The sequence below is a fragment of the Lepidochelys kempii genome, chromosome 15 (genome assembly GCF_965140265.1).
Source record: "Lepidochelys kempii isolate rLepKem1 chromosome 15, rLepKem1.hap2, whole genome shotgun sequence".
Lineage (NCBI taxonomy): Eukaryota > Metazoa > Chordata > Testudines > Cheloniidae > Lepidochelys > Lepidochelys kempii.
This window is the reverse complement of record NC_133270.1, coordinates 17,792,716-17,815,785: the sequence shown is the minus strand read 5'-3', so window position 1 is coordinate 17,815,785 and position 23,070 is coordinate 17,792,716. Positions and strand designations below refer to the sequence as shown.

Here is a 23,070-nt window from a genome sequence, read left to right as displayed (position 1 = left end):
ACATTCACTAATAATGTAGCTAATCATACAGAGTTATTACAAATTTCAAATCTGGTTGGCTCTGCTGGTTTCAGTGCATAGTTTATCTTGTTTTTCTCTGGCCATCAGATCATCATCTCGCTGAAATGTGACTGAGGCCCAAGGTGGAGACTTCCCTGCCTTTTATATTTTTTAGAAAGGAGGGTGGGGAGGAGGACTTACGAAAACAGATTTTTCATGCCTTCCTCTCTGCTTTCTTTATGTGCATATGTAAATGTATGTAAATATATACAAGGGATGTGGATCTAACCCCCCCACACATACAATGTATGTGTTAAACTCACAATCATTAATCAATTTTGGGGGGAGAGACGACTCTAGAAAGGGTCTTTGATGATAGATGTATACAAGTGACTATGCTTGTATTTGTGTTTATTAGCCAGCACGGTGCTATAAAAAAATAATAAAATAAAATAAAAGCACCCTCCAGGTCCCTGAGGATAAGAATCACTATAGGGAATAAATGAAAAAAAATCCCACCTCTCTTATAGCAAACTCCACTATCTTTTACCATCTGTCTCATTTTTTGTACTGAAAATGAAAAATGTGTCCAAATGAGATGTTTGTTACATAGAAAAAAAATTTAGAAATAATACAACTTATGGTAGAGCGGTAGTGAAAGTTGTAACTAATGTTTTATTTGTTACAGACGGAGCTGGTAACACCACATATTGTTAAAGTTGCCGAATACTTCCCATTATAAGACCTATTTTCAGTTGCTTTGCCAAACTTTAACTGTTTGGGTTGAAACTTTGCATACCAGATCTCTTCCTCAGGGAGAATATTTTTGTAAAGTTTCAACTGAAACTCTTCAGCTTTTTCCAAGAACGAGGCTAGGAGAAAATGTTGTTTTGCAAGGTAAAGAACATTGGTGGCTTGCTCTTTGAGAAACCTTAGTGCCTTATAGAATAGAATGGAATGACATTGTTATTCTTTGGTGTGTATGCTTGTTACCAACAATTTAAACCATAATTGATTTATAGAGTTACTTAAAAAGAAAAATCTTAAGGACATGAGCAAAAGTGTCACTATTATTCGTTAAGCTCCGATAATCTGCTTTTCATTGTTCAAGACACAAATTAAAGGCAATTCCTGCCCTGAAGAGTTTATAATCAAGTGGGGGGGAGTTACAGATGATAAGAAGAAGAAGAAGGTTCATTGCATGTCTCTTTCACAGTCAGCCTTAATATGTGTCCAGAGCTGCTGAGCAATGAATTGTTTTGCTGTCTGGTCCCACTGGTGAAAGGGTGTATTAGATAGACAGACCTCCTTTTTCCATTTCTACTCCAGCCAGCAAGAGCAGGATGCACTGAATCCCAGAAAACACGAAACCCCAAACATTTATTGTACTGAAGGCCAGCCCAGCCAGTCTTGTAGAGTTGCATGTGATCTTGTACAAAACCATGTTTTCCAGAAGAGCCAGACTGCAAAATTGGATTGTGCATCTGTTTAAAGAAACCAAACCTAACACCACCACCAGTGGGTTTCCTCTGTAGAGTCCTAGTGCTTTGTAGGGATAATCAGCAGAAATCAGGTTCATTTAATCAGTTTGGTCTGAAACCAACCAAATAAGGGGCTTAGATTGTTTTCTCTTCTTCTTCCCCTTTGCTCTTGCATGTGTCTATATCCGGGGTCGGCAACCTTTCAGAAGTGGTGTGCCGAGTCTTCATTTATTCACCCTAATTTAAGGTTTCACATGCTGGTAATACATTTTAACATTTTTAGAAGGTCTCTTTCTACAAGTCTATAATATATAACTAAACTATTGTTGTATGTAAAGTAAATAATGTTTTTAAAATGTTTAAGAAGCTTCATTTAAAATGCAGAGGGGTGGCCAGGACCCGGGTAGTGTGAGTGCCACCGAAAATCAGCTTGCTTGCCACCTTTGGCACGCGTGCCATAGGTTGCCTACCCCTGGTCTATAGTGTGAAATATCCAATAAAAATATATTTTAAGTGAGTGTAAAAAGTGGCTTTTGCTCATTAGGTACAAAATTGCTGTACCTTCTACTTAGCATTCTTGCAAAGCTAATCAAGAGATGCTGGGGTATGACTGAAACCCTTGGAATTCACAAGAAACAGCAGACCTGATTCCATCTGCTCTAAGACCAACAATCAGTCACCAGCCAGGGAGTGGGGAGCGGGAATGGGAAGGGGAGGTAAATGGGAAAAGAAGAATCCTATTTTCTGTACTGTGCCCAACACTGAGAAACAGATGGGTTTGCTGCACTGTGCCAACTTTGTCAAGGTGTGTCTGGCATTATTTTAGGAAAGCAGAAATGGGTTTTGACTTTTCCTTGATGCTATCTAGAATTCCAGAGGGAACACTGAGTTATGGAGGTCAGTAGTTTGGAAGCAAGCTTGGCTTTGCTTTACAGTAGTTATTGGTAGTTTGTATCATCCTTTTTGTATTTGCGATCCTTGAGTCTGCCAAGCTACTGTGTGGGGTCTCCTGTACTGTGCTTCTTTGGGTCCAATGTAAGTTCAAAAAACCCTACAAATGGGTCCCTTCCCTATTACTGGAGGTAGCTACAACTTTATACAAGTTATTTTAAAATGTGTAGTATAGTGATTTTTTTCCTCCCCCTCACCAGAAAAATACACAAAACTGAAACCTTCAATGTAATGAGCAAGACGTTTGGTTTAATATAACAGTCATGATTACCAACATCAGGAATTCACACACATGTCTACTGCTTTATGCTTTTAATTTCCTCCTCCTAGCATTGTATCTTTAACACAGCAAAAGCCCAGCATAGAATCATGGCTTCCATATATATAGGTTGCATCCTTTGAATGGTACCCTTGTCTTTAATGGTTTCATGGCCAACTATGAAATTTATTATTTTTTTTAAATGTGAAGCATACACATTTGTGTTGGATAAATTTGGACTATGATTTTGATAAAACATAGCAGATTAGTCCACTGTGGTGGTTTCTCCAGATTTCTTTCCTCTTCCCTTCTGTTGCCAAAGTCAGCACTTCTAGTTTGTATTACAGTTGAGCTGAAGCCACGGAAATTCAGACCCAGATCAGAATTTTCCTAAACTCTTGGGTTTTAGTTTGGAGACTTCTCCTCCATACTTTTGTTTTTAATAGAAGTAGAAAACAAAAATCCAATTCTGGAAAACACTTAAGCATCTTGGTTTCAGTATGATTTAAGCACATCTTTAAAGCTAAGCATCGGCTTAAGTGGTCTCCTGAATGGGGGTGCTCTCTGAAAGCCTTTTGTGCATTTTAAAATGTTTGTGGAGATTCATTTCCCAAATCCCTCTGCATCCCGTACCTGGAGATCATTTTGGGGAAGGTGTTAGTTGGTGTGTTTTAACATGAAGGATTGTTAAGCCCTTTAGTTTCATCACAGCCTTTTCATCTCTTTACTGAGCAGATTGGGAGGGTCATGTCTGTGCTGAGGTCACAAAGCCTTCTAACCACACACCACACGCACTTGCACCTTCTTCAGCTCAGGAAACTGCAGCTAAATGTGGCTTTAGGTATTGTGGGGCTTCTGTAGATACATATGGAAAAGGGCATAAACTTCAACCCTTTACCATTAACAGAGGCCACAGGAAAATCAACCGGGATAAAACTATCAGAGCTGAACAGTTTTCACACTTCCCAAGGACTATCCAACTTCTGAAGATGTTATTGTTTAAATAGAAGTTAACCCGTTAATTGCTTGTCAACACTATTGATATGTTAGCAAACGAGTGCATCCAGTCTGCTGAATGGAGACCATGTACATCTTGCAGTCCTGTCCCCTGACATGGGCATCCCCTGTTCAAAAATGCAGCGTGGACACATGCACCAAGTATGCTGGTGCTGGTGGGTCAAGTTTCTTCTGCTCCACAGCTACTCGGTGCTTTGGAAAGCCACGCTTGTGAGTACTCTGGCCATTTTCCAAGAGGCGGCTGAGCATGGAAAGCATTAGCTGCTGACTCATTCGAGCCTGTCTGCTTCTGACATCAGCACAAAAGTAGAAGAGCAAAGCCAGGTCGCTGACACTATTAACAGGCCAAGTGCAAACATTGCAGAGCATTTTAGAATACTTTTACTTTTAAAGAAAACAAACCAATGAGCAGGCATCCTACATTTTTCAAGCTGTGTCAAAGTACATGGAGTTAGAAACACACCTGGAAATTGAGCCTTATCATAAATTTACAAGGTGTATTTGGCTCAGCCAGGTAAAGCTGTGTGAAGAGCAAAATGCCTTACACAGACATAAGAGAACTTTCTCTCCCCTGTCATGGTAATTGTCATTAGGTGGGGAGTCCTTGTCTGAAATCGTGGGAGTGGCAGCAGAGCATTCTCAGTGGAGGACCCTCTCTCTAGAATTCACTTTCTGGAGGCTCACCAGACCCCAAGGATGGCAAGCTTTAAAACAGAGTATGAGGTGCATCTGTTTAAACTGGTTGGTTAGGGATTTGGGTTGATGGCTAGGGGAGTTGCTTCTGGCCACTGCATGGAGGAATAGTCTTTTTTTTGTGGCCGGTGCTTGGCATTGGATATATAGACTGTTTTGTTTTTTAATTTTTGTATCCACACACAGACAGTCACAGTGGGTGTGGTACAAAGGAAATAAATCATTGTTTGGGAAGAGCAGTCTGCGTGCAGTAGGTCAAATATCCACCCCATGAACCTTGCTTTGTCTTCTATAATTCATATATCCAGAACATCCACCACACACTATGCCTTTTAAAGCATAGTGTGATATTCCCCATATCATGTCTGTGTGTCAGAATATAGAAGGCTTTCCTACTTGAACTTGCTGGTCACATAATCCTTAAAGGTTTTGGGCCTTCTTTCTTTGGTCAGTTTGCTTTTGAGTTGGATTGCCATAGGAAATGCAGCAGGCATCATATGAAAAGGAAGAGTTTATTACAGAGATGAGTAGCCTATTGGAAGCAAAAGACCATTCAACCTATGGACAGTTTTCTAAAGTCAGGAGTCTGGGGAGTGGATCTGAGTGTATACTAACAGCAGAGAGACTAGAAGAAAGGAGAGTCGTAGAGTCTTTTCCCGCTAGAGTAAGGGGGCCCTGGAAATTAAACTGTCCTCTCGGTTTAGAGGAGTTTCCTCCTGCACTGGATTGTGGCGTGTTGGGGAATTGACAGTTATTGTGAAGAAACTTGGTTTTCCACTGCCTGTATTGTTCCTGTTCTGTACGTTAAAAAGATAACTTCACTTTCCAGTTGAGTCAGTCTGGAGTATTCATGGGCATTAAAATGTTCTTGAAGGCAGCAGTAAGATTGAGGGGACAGCCTGTAATGTGAGGCAAGATGAGAAAATTCAAGGTTAGACATCAAAAAACTAAAACACTGGACTCCAGAGATGCGCAGAGTGGTATTTCAATCTATTACGGATGGAAAAGAGACTGAGCTCCACATCCTCCAGCATTACACTCGCATACACCCATTCAGGAGGCTATGTCAATCAGCACACCCCATCTGTGTGGCAGTCTGGGGGCAGATTAGGATATGGTCAGCTTCGTCTGCTTTAACTCCCGGAGGGAAGGCAGCATTTGATTTCCCAGGAAGATTAATGAGACACTTCAGAGCCTCCAAATCTGGCTTCTTCCAAATGAGGGCATTTGTGCTTATGTCTGTTCTAGATACATGAGCGGAGCGGCATTTAGAGAGAAGTAAGCGACTCTCCCTCCCTTGATTCCCTTTGGGCCAAGAGTTCTGAAGTGCTCTGTCAGAAGTTCTCTCTTACTTCCCACCCTTGGTGTCCCAGTTCCTGGTGGTGTAGTCTCCTCCCTCAACTCTTGCTGGGAAGAAGCAGTGATGGCGACAGCAATGTACCTGCCAAAAGATGGACCGAGATAGATACCCCATTGCTGAAAAAAGGCGCAAAGGAGCAGATGTAAAACCACAAGCAGCAATCAAAATATACACCATGTTTAAAAATAAATCAGTGGTTCTTGAAGAAGGAGACAAGGCCCTGCCAGGCTGTCACATGTTAAACAGTAGCAGTGGAAGGTGCAGGTGATACTTTCAGGTGAGCAAAACCCTTAGAAGCTGGAATTATGCTTCGTTCAGCATCATGACAAAGGAGGAATTGTCATCGGTGTCATGTGATGCTTAATATAAGAGAGGAGAGAGCTCAAATGCAGGAAAGGTCTGAGAGGGCTTCTTGCCTCTCCCATCTCCACCCTCCCCCGAAAAATAGGCACCAAATAAATCTTTGTGTCCATCTCCTTGGAAATGTATTAGAAGTAAAACTGGCAGGAACATATTGCCTCCCCAGCTACCACTTGCAGTATAACACCAATTTGCAATGTGTTCCTTTCTAATCTCTCTCATTTTTACTCTTCTGTAGTGCCTCTCATCTTAGTATCTCCAAATACTAAATCATTTGACCCTCACAACACCCCTGTGAAGCAGATATTATTTTTATCCATTTTACAGATGGATAAACTGAGGCATGGGGAAGTGGGGGACTGGGGTTTTCAAAGGAGTTGAAAAGAACTCAGTGCCCAAGGAAATTTAGAAGGATTTCAGTGCCTCACTCCCTTTGGGCTCTTTTGAAAATCCCAGTTGTTGTGATTTGCCCCAACTGTCACACAGTAAGTCAACAGCAAAGTCAGAAAGAGTATTAATTCTTTTGCACTCTGAGTGTGTATGTAGCTTTACAAAGAGCTAGCACATGACCACTGCAATAAAGAATTTGCAAGCAAGGTTGAAACAATATGCACGAGGGATGTAGACAAACACTGGAGGCGGAGTACTGGTAGGATGACAAGACAGTTGCTAAGGTCATCAGTGCAGGCACTATAAGGCGTCATCTGAATTTTTCTTCACTTTCCTTCTGCCTTTCTTTGTGTAGTCTGGCATATGCACATACAGACACTTTCAGCTGCTAAGAGGAGGGTTAGAGTCTTTAGGCCTCATGAAAGAAGTTTGATTTAAGGAGACACTTGAAGGAAGAGAGGATGAAGGCCTGGTGGATAGAGGCCAGTAAGGGGTTTCATGCTTTGGATGCTGTGCAGGAGGAGGCCAAGCTAATTTATCTACTTAGGGTTTTATGCCTCAGTTCATTACCATGGCAACTGAGCAAATGGAGATGAGAAGGCAGTAAAAGGGATTGGCTGTTAGACTTGCTGGATGGGGGTGGGGGAATAGGGGATGTGGAGAGTGAAAAGGTATATACTAAGTATAGTTGAGGTCAGGGGTTCTCAAACTTCATTGCACCACGACCCCCTTCTGACAACAAAAATTACTACACGACCCCAGAAGGGGGGACCGAAGCCTGAGCCTGCCCGAGCCCCGTCACACCGGGCAGGGGGCCAAAGCCCAAGGGCTTCATCCCTGGGCAGGGGGCCTATAGCCTGAGCCCCACCACCCAGAGCCCTGGGCAGTGGAGCTTGGGTTTGGGCCTCGGGCGGTGGGGCTTGGGCTTTGGCTTTGGCCCTGGGCCCCAGCCAGTCCTGGAGACTCCTTTAAAACAGGGTTCCAACCCACAGTTTTAAGAACCGCTGGTTTAGGTCCTTGAAGGCAAGGATGAGACCCTTAAATTTGATGAGGAAGGAATTGGAAGAGGGCAAGAATAAAATTCAGGAGGCCTGCTTCTGCCACAGGGAGAAAATCCCTTCCACGTCTGGTTTGGAAATAAGCCACCAACGTAGCAGTAACAGTAGCTTCCAGACTTGTGTGTCTGCTCCTTTGGCTGGTTCTTACCAGAAACTGTCAAATGGAGCAAAATGGAGCTGTCTGGTTTGGAACCATCTTAGCTAGAGTCAGCTCCCTGAAGACAGTTAATAACTCACCTCACACCAACCCTCCTCTTTCTCCTTTCACACCCCAAGAACTGGGCAGCAAGGCTGTACAAGAATTTGGGGCCTTCTAGGATAAGCTAGCAGCCATAGAACTGGCCTGTACCATGTGGTGGCTGAGGTGATCTGCTAAAGCTATTGCCATTTTGCTAGGCATCCACAGTTCAAAGCATAATCCTGTTTAGACACTGGGTTGACTTTCCCTTTTTTAATGCTTTAAACAGGGTTATGTGTTTAGCAGTTATTTGTTTAAGCGTTCTCCATGGTATTTGAAAAGCCTCTTTAAAGAGAACTCCCGGTGTTGGGTTTTTTTTTTTGTTTTGTTTTTTAAAGAAAGAGGAGAGAAAGTGATGCAAAGAGTGGCAGACTAGCACATTCCCTCTGAGCTGGCACGCAGATAAGCGTGGGTATCATTTCAGAGACACTGCGCTATACACAGACCTGCCAGGGCTCCCTCACACCTGGTATTAAATCAGCAGAAAGCCTTCCACCTTCTGTTGCTGGGAGTTATGCTCTTTAGAGCTGAGTTCGACAGTTGTTATTGCAATTTTGTGGTGCTCTTTTGATTTACAGCTGTTTTTACGACCATGGAGACAGCCACAAATCGAGGAAATCTCATAAAACAGAGAGTAAACGTCTCCTTCACAGCCCAGGCAGCGTTTTGGCATCCGCGCTTATTCCATAGAGCAGGATGTGTAAACAATATTGTGTCCCCTGAGTGGCTGATATCAGTACAGTTAAGTGGTAACAGCTTGAAAAATGCATTTCTCGTATATTAGCGGTAAAACTCAAAACGGGCCCCTAGGCTAAAGTAAATTGGTGACATTTTGCAGCAGAAGGGGAAAAAAAAAATAAGGGCAGGAGTTGGAAATGCGGAGCCCCAGCTTTGAAAGCAATGGGATTGGAGCCAACATTGGATTTATCTGCATTATTACAGTACAAAAATAAATCGATCCACCAAACTTGTTGCAAAGCATGCCTAATTGGAGAAGACAGATTATATATGTCCGCTTTAAAGAGGAGAAAGTCATCCGCTCCCCCCCCCATCCTACCCAAAAGATGAAGTCAGGAAATTCCACATTTAATCGAATTGTCATGGGCAGTAGCTTCCCAGTTCCTGTTGTTTAGCACATTGAGAAGTGCACAGTGCCTGTGTCCTCCTTCCTTGCACCCCTACACACATTGTACCTCACTCAGTTGTGCATTGTGACTGTAACTCCAAAGAGACAGCCTTCCAAGCTGCTACACTGTGAAACCCAGTATGACACTGATAACACGCTTCCAATTATAAAAATGTTTACCACTAATGCAGTGCTTTTTGTCTCCAGAAAGGCTCACAAACATTAATGAATCCTCCTGATGATCCAGAGAAGTAGCTAAATATTTAATTCAAATTGCAGATAGAAAGACTGTGGCAGAGATCGTACATGATTTGCTCAAGGACATGGAGTAGTCAAAGTCAAATCCTGAACTAGAACTCAGGAGTTTCAGACTCCCTGTCTATTCAGATCACTGTGTCATGTCTCTGTCCTGACCTTGTTGAGGAGGGTGATTTCTCTAATTCAGGCACATAGTCTGTGCACCTTCCCATTTCCCTACACAGTTTTGATATGTAGGGAGATACTGTACATTCTCTGGCCTTTTCTCTTTTTCAGGAGTTTCTAATCTTTTCGGTCTTTTCTAGTAGGATTTTAATCCCAGTTCTGTCCCTGTTATATCCAAGTGCCTCTCGTGGCCAGGATATATGTGTGTTTGAATTGCAGTGTTGTAGCCATGTTGGTCCCAGGATATTCGCGAGACAAGGTGAGTAAGGTAATATCTTTTATTGGACCAACTTCTGTTGGTGAAAGAGACTGCAGCATTTAGAACAAAAGCTTTCTAAAGGGTAGAGACCGAGTAATATACAAGCAAGTGAAATGTCTGTTGCTCATTGACCTGCATGGTAGATAATAAGATTATATAGGTATCATATAAATACCTGAGAGAGAGAGACTGGTTCTGCTATTTCACCATGTTTCAAGATTAAAACATACGTATTGTTTACATATTGAATAGTTTCTGCTGTATTCACGTGTAGAGCCAATGTTATCTGATTGGTGTGACTGGAGGTAGCAGTTGTTGTGTGACTTGTTAGTTTAATTACCCAAGGGTCTACTGAATACCAAGCACGGTGATCCAGCATCGCTGAAATCCATTGTCTTTTCAGCTTGTGGAGCAGTACTATCAGAGATCCTTACACACCTGGCTTCTTATGGCAGAGAGAGCTCTAGAGCAGAAAAGCTGGCTTCTTTTTCCTGTGCTGCTAATCACAACCCACTCTTCTCTTCCCACTCCCAGTTAGCTTAGTGCATTACATATAAGCCTTGATTCCTACAGTAATCAGTAGCAAGATAAGCAGGCTGGTTCAGCAAAGGGTCTGCGTATGGGTTCAAGAGGATGAGAAGATAGCTGCTCATGCTCTTTATTTTGTTATATATATTTCACTGCAATATACAGTCCTCGTTTCCTTTTTGTTTTGCTTCATCCTGTATTGTTTGGAAATAACTAGCTTTGAGGTTCAAAATGGCTGTGGGACTTAATGCATCCTGACCTTACAGATCCTCAGAACAAGAAGAAGGGGGTTGCTCATCAAAATTATCCTATTGGTGTTAAATCTGCAGGAGTCTGCTGTGCTGAAAGAAATTTCTCATCCAGAAATTATTTGGGTTTTGGTTTTTGTTGGTTGGTTTGTTTAATAAAAAGGACCCAGGAAAATCAGCGTTTCCACTTCTCACGATTTTATCATGACTCATGATATTGTTTTTTTGTTTTTCTTAAAGTTACAACTTCTGGAGTCATGTTATTGCATGAGAATCTCAACTCACTTTTTTTTTTTTTAAATGCAAGTTCCTAGCCCTCATGGCTATGGAGAAAAGCTTGAAAATGTACTCCCTAAAGGCTCAAAACTCTGAGGAAAATAAAGGGAAATTGAGTGCAACATTTTATTTTTAAAATCTCATGGTTTTTAAACCAATCTCATGATTTGTGGGATCCTGATTGGGGATTTTAGAGTGTTGGCATTGTTCTCAGACAGGCATGGAGATGGGGGCTACTGAAGGCGCTACCAGTAACTTTGATGTAAAGAAAGAAAAGACATGTAGCCACTGGCCACTTAGAATATCAGATCTGCCACTGCTCCCAGCCCTCTGCCAGGACACAATAGATGAAATGCTCAGAATGGGTAGGGCTGGCACTACTCTAGTATGATTTATGGTGTCATAGTATGCCCGTTGTAATAAGAACCTCTCCTACACACTCTGTTGACGGGATAGGGAACTTTCCAATAAACCTCTTAACTAGGAATGTTTAGAAGTTGCTGAAATGAAAAGAAGGAAAAATTACATATGCAGCGAAAGCTACAGTGACTCTCTCACTGCAGGTCCAGGTTGCAGCTGCTGTCAGCAATTCCAAGAGTGAGAAAGGAACATGGCGGGTGTTCATCCCAGCCCTCCGGTTACCCCTTTATAAAGATGTACCCTTTGCGCTTGGCAAGGGGGCTTAGCGTATGCCCGAACATAGCTTCCAGCATGGATCCAAGAATGCATTGCGTATATGTTAAGTACTGATGAAGTGCTGTATTCCCTTCGCCCTGAACAAAATGGGCAGGTATGGAAATGGGCAAACTCCAAGGGGAAAGGAGTTTTATCTCGTTAGCCACGAATCTTGCAGTGTGGGATTTCAGCATCCTGTTGAGTCATCCATGTTTGAAAAGTGAGCCACTGGATTTTAATTATAGGGAATATTGTCACTGGTCTTTTATCTCTTGAGTGGGCCAAACCAAAAACTGAATCTGAACACCACACATTTGAGGGAAAGTTCAGCTATGGGCCTGAGCTTGGCAACTCAGGATCTCTGCTCAGTGATGAAACACCTTGTGTATCAAAGGGAAAATGCGACGTCACATCACCCTCTTAAGGGTTAGTGTTCTTCACCCCGGAGGATTGTCTGAGACATGCTCACAGTTGTCTAGAAACCCACCCAGCCTGCCTCAACATCGGGTGAACTTTTTGTGACCAAACTGAATGATTTTCTATACACAAGTGGAGCCTCTCTCCCCCACCCACCTTTCAATGCCCCTTCCTTCCTTTGGTTTGAACAGCTGTGAAAGGAGTGGACCCCAGAAAGAACGGTGCTTTTGTGCAGCACAGTTATGTGTTTAACATAATAAATGTTTATTGTCCTCTGGAGCAAAGGAGCAATAGGCTAAATTATAGCCTGGGGAGAGAAAGCTAGAATCATGAGGTAGAGGCTGTTAATTATCTTTTTTTAGCTGTCATAATGTACTGGTGTTCCCCTCTAGCCCACCCCCTCCCCCTAATCCATTGCCTCCATCATCACTATCTCTAAAATATCTGCTTCCCTTACTATTGCATCTTCCTTCTCTTCCTCCTCCTGCTCTTTCATTTGTAAGACATCTCTGGCCTCCAGAGAGATTTGTGACTTCTCTCCCAGCAGCCGCTTAAGGTGATAAAGGCCCTCAGGCTGCCTCTCTCTGATTAATCAGCCCTTGTGCAGCCTCGATAGGGTGTTAATTTGTAAACTCGGTGGACAGGCAGCCGTGATAAGCCTCAACAGCTGCTGTACGTCTGCCATGGGGGATGGGCAGATAAGGCTACAGCCCTGGGATACAGCCAAGAAATATTTTGGCGCAATGAATTAGAAACAATGAAAAGAGCCTTCTGCAAAGAAGCTCCTTTTGGGATGGTGCAGATAATATAGCAGATTTCAATAGTAGTGAACAAGAGCCTTTCCCCTTATAAATTCCATGACCTCCTAACCCAGAATAAGCCAGACAACGATCCGATTTCACAAATGTAAAAGACAATGGAACTTTTGCCAGAAGTATTTGCGTCCAAGTTATGAACATGTCATACACCATGATACTGGCTAGTAGAACTACACAACCCCTTACATGCATCGCACAAATTCCGTTCAACCAATTTTTACTGCAGTTAGCCTGGTTCTTTAAATGGGGATTTGACACTAACTCCGTATGAGACTGTTTAGCAGGAAATGTAGCTTGCACAAAATGGCTGGATGCAAAGGGAATGCAAAATATCTCAGGGGGCCCCAATAGGTAAAGGTGTATTCCTAAAATATAGATAATGCATGTGTGAGTGCACATATATAAAATGCCAGACTATATATGTCTCCAGCCTCCACACAAACCATGTGAAGATAACTTTTCCTCTGACTTCAAAAGCCAGAAAATTCAGAATCATGAGGTATTGCAGCGATCTCTGAAGGAGCTAGGCATGATCTTCAATTCCATGTAGGATAACTAGGAAAGTAGAAGTGAGTCAAGGACAAAATGAGAAGCATTTACTTTGCTTATGCGGCAAGGGTGATTACAGTCAAACATTCCCATTGATTTAACATACATTAATTTTATTTTTTATTTAATCAAGGATATATCCCTAAAAATTGAGGGGAGGAATATTTTTTTGAATTTGTATCAGCTCCTTAGTTCAGCTGAATCCCAAAAACTCTTCCATTGTTGACTTCATTGATAATACTCCTGTTATCTGAGAACAGATGACAATATGCGACAGATCACAGAAGCTGTTCCTTCCTTGCCTGCCAATGCAGATTGTTACTTGGAGCCTTTTTGTATTGCAGCCGTTCTCAGACCGTAACCTTTATATGAAATCAGATGTCTTGCAAAATCCTCTTGGCCTCCAGAATGTGATTTGCAGCCGTTTGTGTTGCTGCAGGTTCCAGGCGGGATTTGGGTGACCCATAATTGGTTAAAAGAGAAAATAAAATTAAGGTTGCCCTTGCAATGATGGCAGGTGGTACAGAAATGAATTGCTTGGCAGTGTAGATCTGGCTCTTCCTCTCCCTCCTCCTCCCACCCGTTTTTCCCTAGGTTGCCAAGTCCTGTCTGGCAGGCCATTACAATGATAAATGCAGGTAGCTGGCAAGGACCACAGTTAGGAGTTTATTCTAGTGAGCCAAGCCTTGCTTGGCATTCCCCATCGGTGCCAGCATTTGCATTCTTACTCAGTTTAATGGAAACCAGGACATGAGGTGTGAATTTATGTCTGCATCCGTCCAGAAGAGCTGGGATAATGAAATGCCAATTCAGCCCTGGGAGCAGCAGAGTAATTTGGTGGGTACCTAACAACAGTCTGCCACCTGTCATTTGCAAGACATTCCCTGCCCTCCCCACATCACTCCTCTCTGTGATGCAGCCTTTGAATTATAAGACGTTTTAGGTAATTCTACAGAGAGCACTTTCCATTCCTTTGATTTAACACAAATAAAATCTGTGTCCTGGCCAAATGATAGCTTGGCTGGATAGTTGCAAGCTGTAATGACAATAATACAAACTAGTGTAGTGGTGTGTTATTACAGTGTTCCCAACCTTTCCTAGTCATAGACAAGTTTCATCCTACATTTTGTAACGAAAGCTGAAACAGTAGCCAACTCTATGGCTATGTATCAGCATCGAGGGGGTCATGCGATAAAATTTAGACTGCAAATACAGGCTGAATATCAGAAAAACCTTCCTGACAGTGAGCTCTTGTCATGGAGTATAGTAGCCCTTCAGGAGAAGGTGTGAAAGCTCCATAATTTGAGATGTTTCAAAGTCGGTTGGGCAAAACCCTGGAACAATGCACCATAAGGAATAGTTCTGTACTAGCTGTGGGGCGGATTAGCTGACCTTAAGATAGTGAGTCTTTCCCATCACTAATCTACAGGGAGAGAACACAACCTGGTCAAATGAGATGTCCAGAAGACTCTCCACTCTTTATAATTCATAGACAAATATTGTCCAGAGACAAAGCTGGTGCTCTTAGCCACTGGGAGGGAATTAAGAAGATAGCCTAAGGAAGAGTCGAGTGTAATCTTGCCATTTATCACAATTTAAAATAATTTCCTACTAGAAAGAGTTGGAAGAGAAAAGAAAGCAGTTTCTGTTTCACCTCCGGAACTTCTGGCTTTTCTGCTGATTATCTGGCATGTCTTTGGTGTGGAAGATCTGAAAGACACAGTGGCTGGGCACTTGATAAAGAAAATACCAGTGCCAATTAGGAAAGGAAAAGAGGAGCGTAAAACTGTGATGAGCCCCAGCAGCACTTTTAGAGGTAGTCTTGGTGAGAAGGGCACTGAGATGAGAGAGAATATTACCCCATAGTGCAATTTCATTTAAAGTAACTAAGGACATGCAGGCTAAAATGTAAAGTGAAGCTTCTTGGCTGTGTTTAACAAGGACAGCTGGAAATGCTTCTCTCTGCCCAGTGTCTCTGAGAACAGCTTAGGGGGCCTTCCACAGCTGTAGGACCAGTCTTGTCGAGGCCCCATGAACTTTCTGACCTTTTTAAAAAATGCATTTATTTATTTACTTATATTGTCCAGAGACAAAGCTAGCGCTGTGGCGCGAGGGTGGGGAGGAGGAGGAGTTTGGCCTTTTCCTCTGGGAGGCAGCAATTGCTGAGAGGAAGCTGAATCACAAAGCATGGCTAATAGAGGGAATAGGAAAGGGAAACAGTGGGCTGTAGATGCTCTCTAGGGGTGGGTTTGTGGGGGAGATGACAGAAGGGGGCAGGGAGGAAAGAGGAGTTAGCAGGCCTCTGCCCTGAGGCTCTGATAACAGACATGCTTGTAGGTCAGGCATCATGCTGCTTCCAGAGCATCATGTCAGCAAAGACTTCTCTTCCAGCGCGGAAAGGAGGGCACTTCTGTGCAACAAACCCAGAGATCTGAGTGGCATGTGTTACAGAATTACAGTTACTTTTTAATCCAAAATAATTCAACCTCCTTCAAAATGATTGTAAAGTGGTGGGGAAAGTGCTCTGGATTCAAAATGTTGTTTTGTTTTTCTATACAGCACACCATTCTGTTGCCAAGAGAGTAGGGTGAAAAAATAGCCATAAATATAGGGCCTACATTAAAAATTATGGGCTTGATTCACCATTGTCCTGCAGCTTGTGCACTTGTGTATGTAAGTGCAACCTGGGTGTAAAATGTTACCATGCAATTCTGATCAGGTTGTGTTTCGCGTCCACTTGGCACTGGTGTGCATGACTACACACACTGCAGTGCAGCCGTGAACTGCCCCCGTGTCCTGTGCTTTCAGGCTCCCCACAGCCTCGTGCAGCTGACTCGAGTCCCAAAACCGTGCCAACCTTGAGGATGCTGGGCCAAGGACCAAGAAGTTAAACACAAGAAAATCTATGTTCACTGAAGTTCTGGGGCTACTGAGAAATAAAAATTTTCAAGTGGAAAAGGGGCAGAGGTGATGCCTTTTTGAATAGAAAAAAGGTGTGCTATGAAGTGCCCTTTTCCATGACAGCAATATAACTGGATGCACACACTACTTATGTCAATTAACTTGACTTTGGGGCTTTGCCTGACATTTGGCAAGAACAGAATATAGTCCAAGAAGCTTCCTGTTACTAGTGAAGCCTCTGTTAAAGTGAACCTTCACCCCTAATGCCCAACACCTATCAGTTGCTCATAGAAAGGCCTTTAATGAAAGGTCACAATTGTACCGGAAACCTTTAGGCTATTTTAAGGCAGTCACTTTATCAAGGAGTTGCCTGTTGAGTGTAGTTCATAGTGTGGATTTCTCCACCATGTGTTATCAGATGACTGCAGCACAGCAAAAGTTTTTGTATTGTAAATTTAGATAGATCTGCACAATGCATTCTTTTGCCTGTATTGCCCAAATCTGGAGTTTTTTCTTGCTTAGGGGTTATCACTTATTATTAGTGAGCTTGGCATTTAAATAGATACAACCTTGGCTTGAAGGTGAGTGGCCAGATTTTCAAAAGTTCTCCTCCATTTCAGCAACTGGAGTTACACTTCTGAAAGAGCTTATTTACCATTTAGGCACCTAAAAAAGATTTTCAGAAGTGCCCCTTGCACTGTTGTTTCCCATTATTTAGGTGCCCAAGTAGACTATAAATCTATGTAAAGATAATCTAGACCATAAATTCTATGTAAAGTTCACATGGGGACAGTGTCTTCACAGTCCAAGGATGATCAAAAAGCAAAATGTAGCTGGAGTGTGTGTAGTGTATCCTGTTTCTTCTTGCTTAATCCCTCAGCACAGCTGTCTAATATTCCCTGTTGGTCAGTTAATTAGCCCTGTCCCCATCAACAATAATGCTTCCTAGACGATTTCAAGAAAAGGTCAGTCACATGCTTTGCACCTCAGATTGATTTCTCTTGTGATGTTGTGCGAAATGATCAACTTGCAGTTCTCATAGTCTTTCTAGCTGACTTTATTCTGTTTATTTTATTTGTCTTTGTAATGCATCAGAAGTTTCTGTCAGATGCTGATGCTGTTTTTGAAAGATTCAAAGTTCTAACAGCTTCTTCAAATGTTAAGGTGCCACAAGAACTCCTTTTCTTTTTGCGAATACAGACTAACACAGCTGCTACTCTGAAACCTGTTCCAATGTTACATGACTCCTCAAAATATATGCAGTGATGTCCTAGAGCATTACATTTCTTCTGTACCCTTTCCTGTGTTTGGTGCTTTCTTGTTTACTGGGTCGTTTGGGGGAACTCCAGGCTACTTTTGTATCTTCCCATGTGTATCAATTTCGATTTACTTTAGAAAACTTAGTCTGCTCCTAGCAGTGAAGGAAGGAATTTGGTATAAAGTGGGAAAAAGGGACTTCCAGAAACAACTTGCATTGAGCAAAAGCCTTAGCCACCCACATATGGTGAAATTCTCCACTGAGCAAGCCATATAGCAGCTGCAGCGGCTCAGAAGAGGTGGGTAAAATCAGAGGAAAGAGAGCAAGGGAAGAATGAAAAGCAGTCAGAGACATCCTAGTAATTGGTGAAACTCCCAAGTCTTGCAGGTCTGCCCTGAAGGCTTCTTGGAACATATCCATCCCTTTTAGTTTGGAAGCTTCCCAAGAAGAGGCTTTTTTGGTGAGATTTCCAGCACTGGTTGGTTTCAACTGGGTGAGTTTTGTTGTGAGAAGAGCCTTTCTTGCGATTGGATCCTAGCTGCAACAGAATGTGTCCACACAAGAGATCCACTTCCTGGACACTATGGTGCTAATAAGCGATGGTCACATAAACACCACCCTATACCGGAAACCTACTGACTGCTATTCCTACCTACATGCCTCCAGCTTTCATCCAGACCACACCACACGATCCATTGTCTACAGCCAACCTCTACGATACAACCGCATTTGCTCCAACCCCTCAGACAGAGACAAACACCTACAAGATCTCTATCAAGCATTCTTATAACTACAGTACCCACCTGCTGAAGTGAAAAAATAGATTGACAGAGCCAGAAGAGTACCCTGAAGTCACCAACTACAGGACAGGCCCAACAAAGAAAATAACAGAACGCCACTAGCCATCACCTTCAGCCCCCAACTAAAACCTCTCCAATGCATCATCAAGGATCTACAACCTATCCTGAAGGTCGACCCATCACTCTCACAAATCTTGGGAGACAGGCCAGTCCTTGCCTACAGACAGCCCCCCAACCTGAAGCAAATACTCACCAGCAACCACAAACCACACAACAGAACCACTAACCCAGGAACCTATCCTTGCAACAAAGCCCGTTGCCAACTGTGTCCACATATCTATTCAGGGGACACCATCACAGGGCCTAATCACATCAGCCACACTATCAGAGGCTCATTCGCCTGCACATCTACCAACGTGATATATGCCATCATGTGCCAGCAATGCCCCTCTGCCATGTACATTGGTCAAACTGGACAGTCTCTATGTAAAAGAATAAATGGACACAAATCAGATGTCAAGAATTATAACATTCAAAAACCAGTTGAACACTTCAGTCTCTGGTCACTCGATTACAGACCTAAAAGTTGCAATTCTTCAACAAAAAACCTTCAAAAACAGACTCCAACGAGAGACTGCTGAATTGGAATAAATTTGCAAACTGGATACAATTAACTTAGGCTTGAATAGAGACTGGGAGTGGATGGGTCATTACACAAAGTAAAACTATTTCCCCATGTTTATTCCCCACCGCTCCTCAGACGTTCTTGTCAACTGCTGGAAATGGTCCACCTTGATTATCACTACAAAAGGTTCCCCCTCCCCCCCTCCCCCCCGCTCTCCTGCTGGTAATAGCTCACCTTAAGTGATCACTCTTGTTACAGTGTGTATGGTAACACCCATTGTTTCATGTTCTCTATGTATAAATCTCTATAAATCTCCCCACTGTATTTGCCACTGAGTGCATCCGATGATCTGATGAAGTGAGCTGTAGCTCACGAAAGCTTATGCTCAAATAAATTGGTTAGTCTCTACGGTGCCACAAGTACTCCTTTTCTTTTGCGAATACAGACTAACACAGCTGCTACTCTGAAAGAAGGTGTGCAGCCTTTCCAAAAATGAAAATTAAGCTACATTTTACAACCTCCTTTCTTCTCTCCCCCAAAGGGAAATGGGTCTGAGTGTGGGTCAAAGGTTTGGTTCTTACATATACAGAACCAGTCCACGTGGCCCTTGTCACCATACAGTTTTGCTCTTTGTGAAACCAAAATTTGGAGCTAGCTAGCAGAAAAGTGCCTTGTGGTCGGATGCTTGAAGCACCAGGACTGGAGCCAGTGTACAGCAGAGCTATGTTGTCTGATGAATCAATTCTGGATTGGGAAACTGGTGTTTTCTGCTCCAGGAAGATCTATATGGCCTTTATTTTCAATGCCAAGCAAGCATTGATTCCCTGTTAACAATTTTTTAGGCTGGGGGAAAAAAATCAGTAACTACTGGGAGGCCTGACGTAGTTTTATTGTGCTGTCTTTTGTGTGATGCCGTTGTTCTTTCTTGTATATAATCCTTAAATTATTAATCTGTAAAAGGGCTACACATTTCAGATGTCCTGTGTTAGCAGGAATCAGGACAAATGAGGCACGGATTTTATTATACCTCAGTATTTGTCTTCAGGGAGAAAGGATGTGCTGCATCATTTGTGGTTTTCACCTTCCATTATTAAAGCAAAAACTGCCTTTGCTGGGGCTTCTGTTAGCAGGAGCTGAAAATGTGAGCCCCAGTGTGTTCTGTTTGCTATTAGTTTGTGTGCAGAAGGAGCAAGACAATGAGGAAACAGCATGGGTTTTCTTTTTTTTATTTCCAAGCCGGGAGGGGAGGGGGGAAAGAGTAGTTATATGTGTAGTAGTTTCAACACCATTTAAAGTTAAGCCACAGAGCTGGGTGGATACTTTTCCTCTTTAGAACTGGGGAACGTAGGACACTGGAGTGGAAGAAGGAAATAAGATCAAAACAGCAGCAGTGAATTGGCAATTGTCAGCAACCCTGATAAATAAGTCCCGCAACACCCCCCCCCCCCAAAAAAGTCATGGTACAAATCTGCAGGCTCCCTTAAATGGAGGCTGGAAGGATCTTAAAAAGTTTTGTGTGATTCAGCTGTGTGAACCACCTTGAAGACTCTTTACTATCCTGTGAAATTGTGTGTTTGCGCACACGCATGCTCATTTTGGGGTAAGAGAATCAGGGAAGAAGTCTGCAACACATGAAAAATGTAGAGCACTCTATCTCATCAAGAAAGAGGTCTTGCCAAAGCGACAGCTTTAATAAAACATATCTTCCTCTGGCTGTACTGTGAAAATGAAAGAGAAGAGTAGTTAAGAGAAGGACAGGCACCAAATGCACAAGAAAGACTAGAAGTGTCTTCAGTCTGTAGGCTTCAGGCTGAGAATGTCTGCCTGCATCATCCAGTGATGAAAATAAAATCTGGTAAGCAGCAAAAGACCCCAGCAGTACACAAATCATTCTGCTCTGTAACTCTGTAACTGTCCTCCCCCATTTCTGAGACTTTGCTTCAGGTGGGCAGGGAGAGGAGGAAAGGAAATCCCTTAGCTTCGTGCTCCTAAACCAAACACACACACACACATGAGTTCCTGAATGGCTTGAGCCATCCATGTAAAGGGCTCTTAACTGGCTGAATTGTTCTCAGGGGAGGAATTCCACTTTTTTTTAAAAAATCCCTTCTGAAACATATGCAAATGAATTGCTTGAAACAGCAGAAAATGTGGGAGGGCAATTGCTTTAGCATATGCTTTGGTTTGCTAGATTTTTGCACTCATTAGTGGGCTTGCTCAGATCCATAGGTTTTTGTGACTGTTTTCTTTAAAGGGAGAGTAATGGAATTGAATGATATATTCGGATTCTGTCTCATTTCTACCTTCCCCAACTTCCTCACTGACTTTAGAGTAATTCTGTGAATAAACTGTAGTGCAGGCATTTTCTGTTTCAGAAATGGCCCTTCAGCCAAAAGCAGTACCGATCAGGAGGCAAAGATCACTATAAATGTATGCAAAACTTAATGTAAACACTAGGTATGAAGGTTTATGTCTATAAACTGTGGCTGTGATTCTGAAAACCCTGTTCTGTAAATGCTGACTCTTGAATGTTAAAGCTTGTTTTTCTGTGTCATTCCCTTTGTCTTAATCCCAGATCTTTAATTTGCTCTTTAACCCTAAAATTTCTTGCTTGTTTCTCTTAACTTCTGTCATTTTAAACTATATTGATGAGTTCTTTAGCTGATGATTTGATGTTTTCTGGCAACAGTGTGAGTCTGTGTCATCCCTCTTTGCTGAATTATGTGGAAAGGTGCCATCCTTATGGTTGGAGCAGGGACTTGAGCTTCAAGATTCCTGGCTCTGGTGCTGACTTGCTGTCTGTGACTTTGTGCAAGTCAGTGGCTTCTTTTTGCCAGTTTCCCTATCTGTAAAGTGGGGTAATATTATTTACCCACCTCCAGCGAGCATTATGTTGCCTAAAGTTTATGAAGCGCTTTTAGGCCAAATCTTGTATGTATGTAAGTTGTTGGTTTTAGGAGCCGTGTCCGAGCTGCAATATTCAGCCCAAATTTCAAACATCCTCGTGTGTAGACCCAGGGTTTTGATTCAGATGCATTCCTGTTTTCTGTCAGATGGTGGTGGACATTGTTTGACAATATCTGGAAGAAAGTCTTCCGCATGGATAATAAATTCAGAGCTGGCTCTAAACTATTTTATACACTGCTGCCATTGCAGCATTACTGTGTAGCAGGAAATAACTAGCCAAAGTCAAGGAGTAAATTCTGCCCTCCGCTTCACCCGTGCAGCAAAGATGATACAAGTGTAATTCAAGGCAGAATTTGAACCATTATCTTGGATCAATTTGATAGAAGGTATGCAATGACCATACACACCAAGACTGAAGAGGTAGGCTCAACTCAGAATATCCATGCTTATTTTGTGAGTTGATGTCTCAACCTCAGCATTGTTTCATGTTGTGTTCCCTCTCTGTTTTTTATAGCTTTCAATATGATCGCTGCAGATTGTGACTTTGTGCTCCTTAGAAATAATACTGGTAGAGATGACTCTCTTCTTTCTTATTATATCTGCTGCAGATCTTGCTGTATTTTTACTGTCTCTTTCTAAATCACTGTCTAAAATATGTAGCAGTGCAATACAAATCATCGCTCGCTTATCATGCAAACCTCCCAGGGCACCTTAGAATAAAATCAGTAAAAGAAAAAAGAAAATCAACTTAATTCAGCCCTGAGTTGAATTAATTATTTTTTAAAGCAGTGTTGGAGTTGGGTTTTGGTTTTTTGGGGTTTTTTTTATATTTAGCTTCTCCAGTTTTGTTCTCTCTGTATCACATTTTTATTCAGTTTGATGCAAACTTGGAGAAGATATTGATAATTATCACTCTGACATTAGCAACATGTTGATAATGCCCACCTGCCCAAAAATTAGCTTGTCAGTCTCTATGGACCCTTTATTGACCAGGAAATGATCAGCTAGTGATAAACGATAAATTTGTTTATGCTGAAGTAGATGTACTTTGTTTGATAGCTGGAAAAAAAGTCATCAAATAACTAATAAAAGCTTTATTTACCATGAAGGGTTTTTTAAATGTCTGTCATTATCATCCCGGTTGCAACACAGTGACCCCGATTATCATGAAGCTGTTTACAAGGTTTAGGTTAATTGGATTTCTTAACTACTTCCCAGAGCTGTAAGGAGCACAAGTACAGTATGATGGAGTTGAAATAGTATAACACAGCCCATAACCAGCTCAGTGCATAGCAGCTGTGTCTGTCATTTGGTGTGATATATGTAACACCTCTATTTGTGCAGATGCATATAGCTGTAGCTTGCACTGTCACTGCACAACTACGATTTGTGTATTCAGTAAGAGAGGTGGTTTATTTTCAACAAGAGAGACTTTGAAATGTTGTTACTTCAG

General features: G+C 42.3%; 1 protein-coding gene across 11 annotated transcripts in view; it reads left to right on the top strand.

The window, feature by feature from the left end:
- The window catches only part of FBRSL1 (fibrosin like 1), a 757,721-nt gene that overhangs the window by 662,753 nt on the left and 71,898 nt on the right, over positions 1 to 23,070 (top strand). The window lies entirely within an intron of this gene.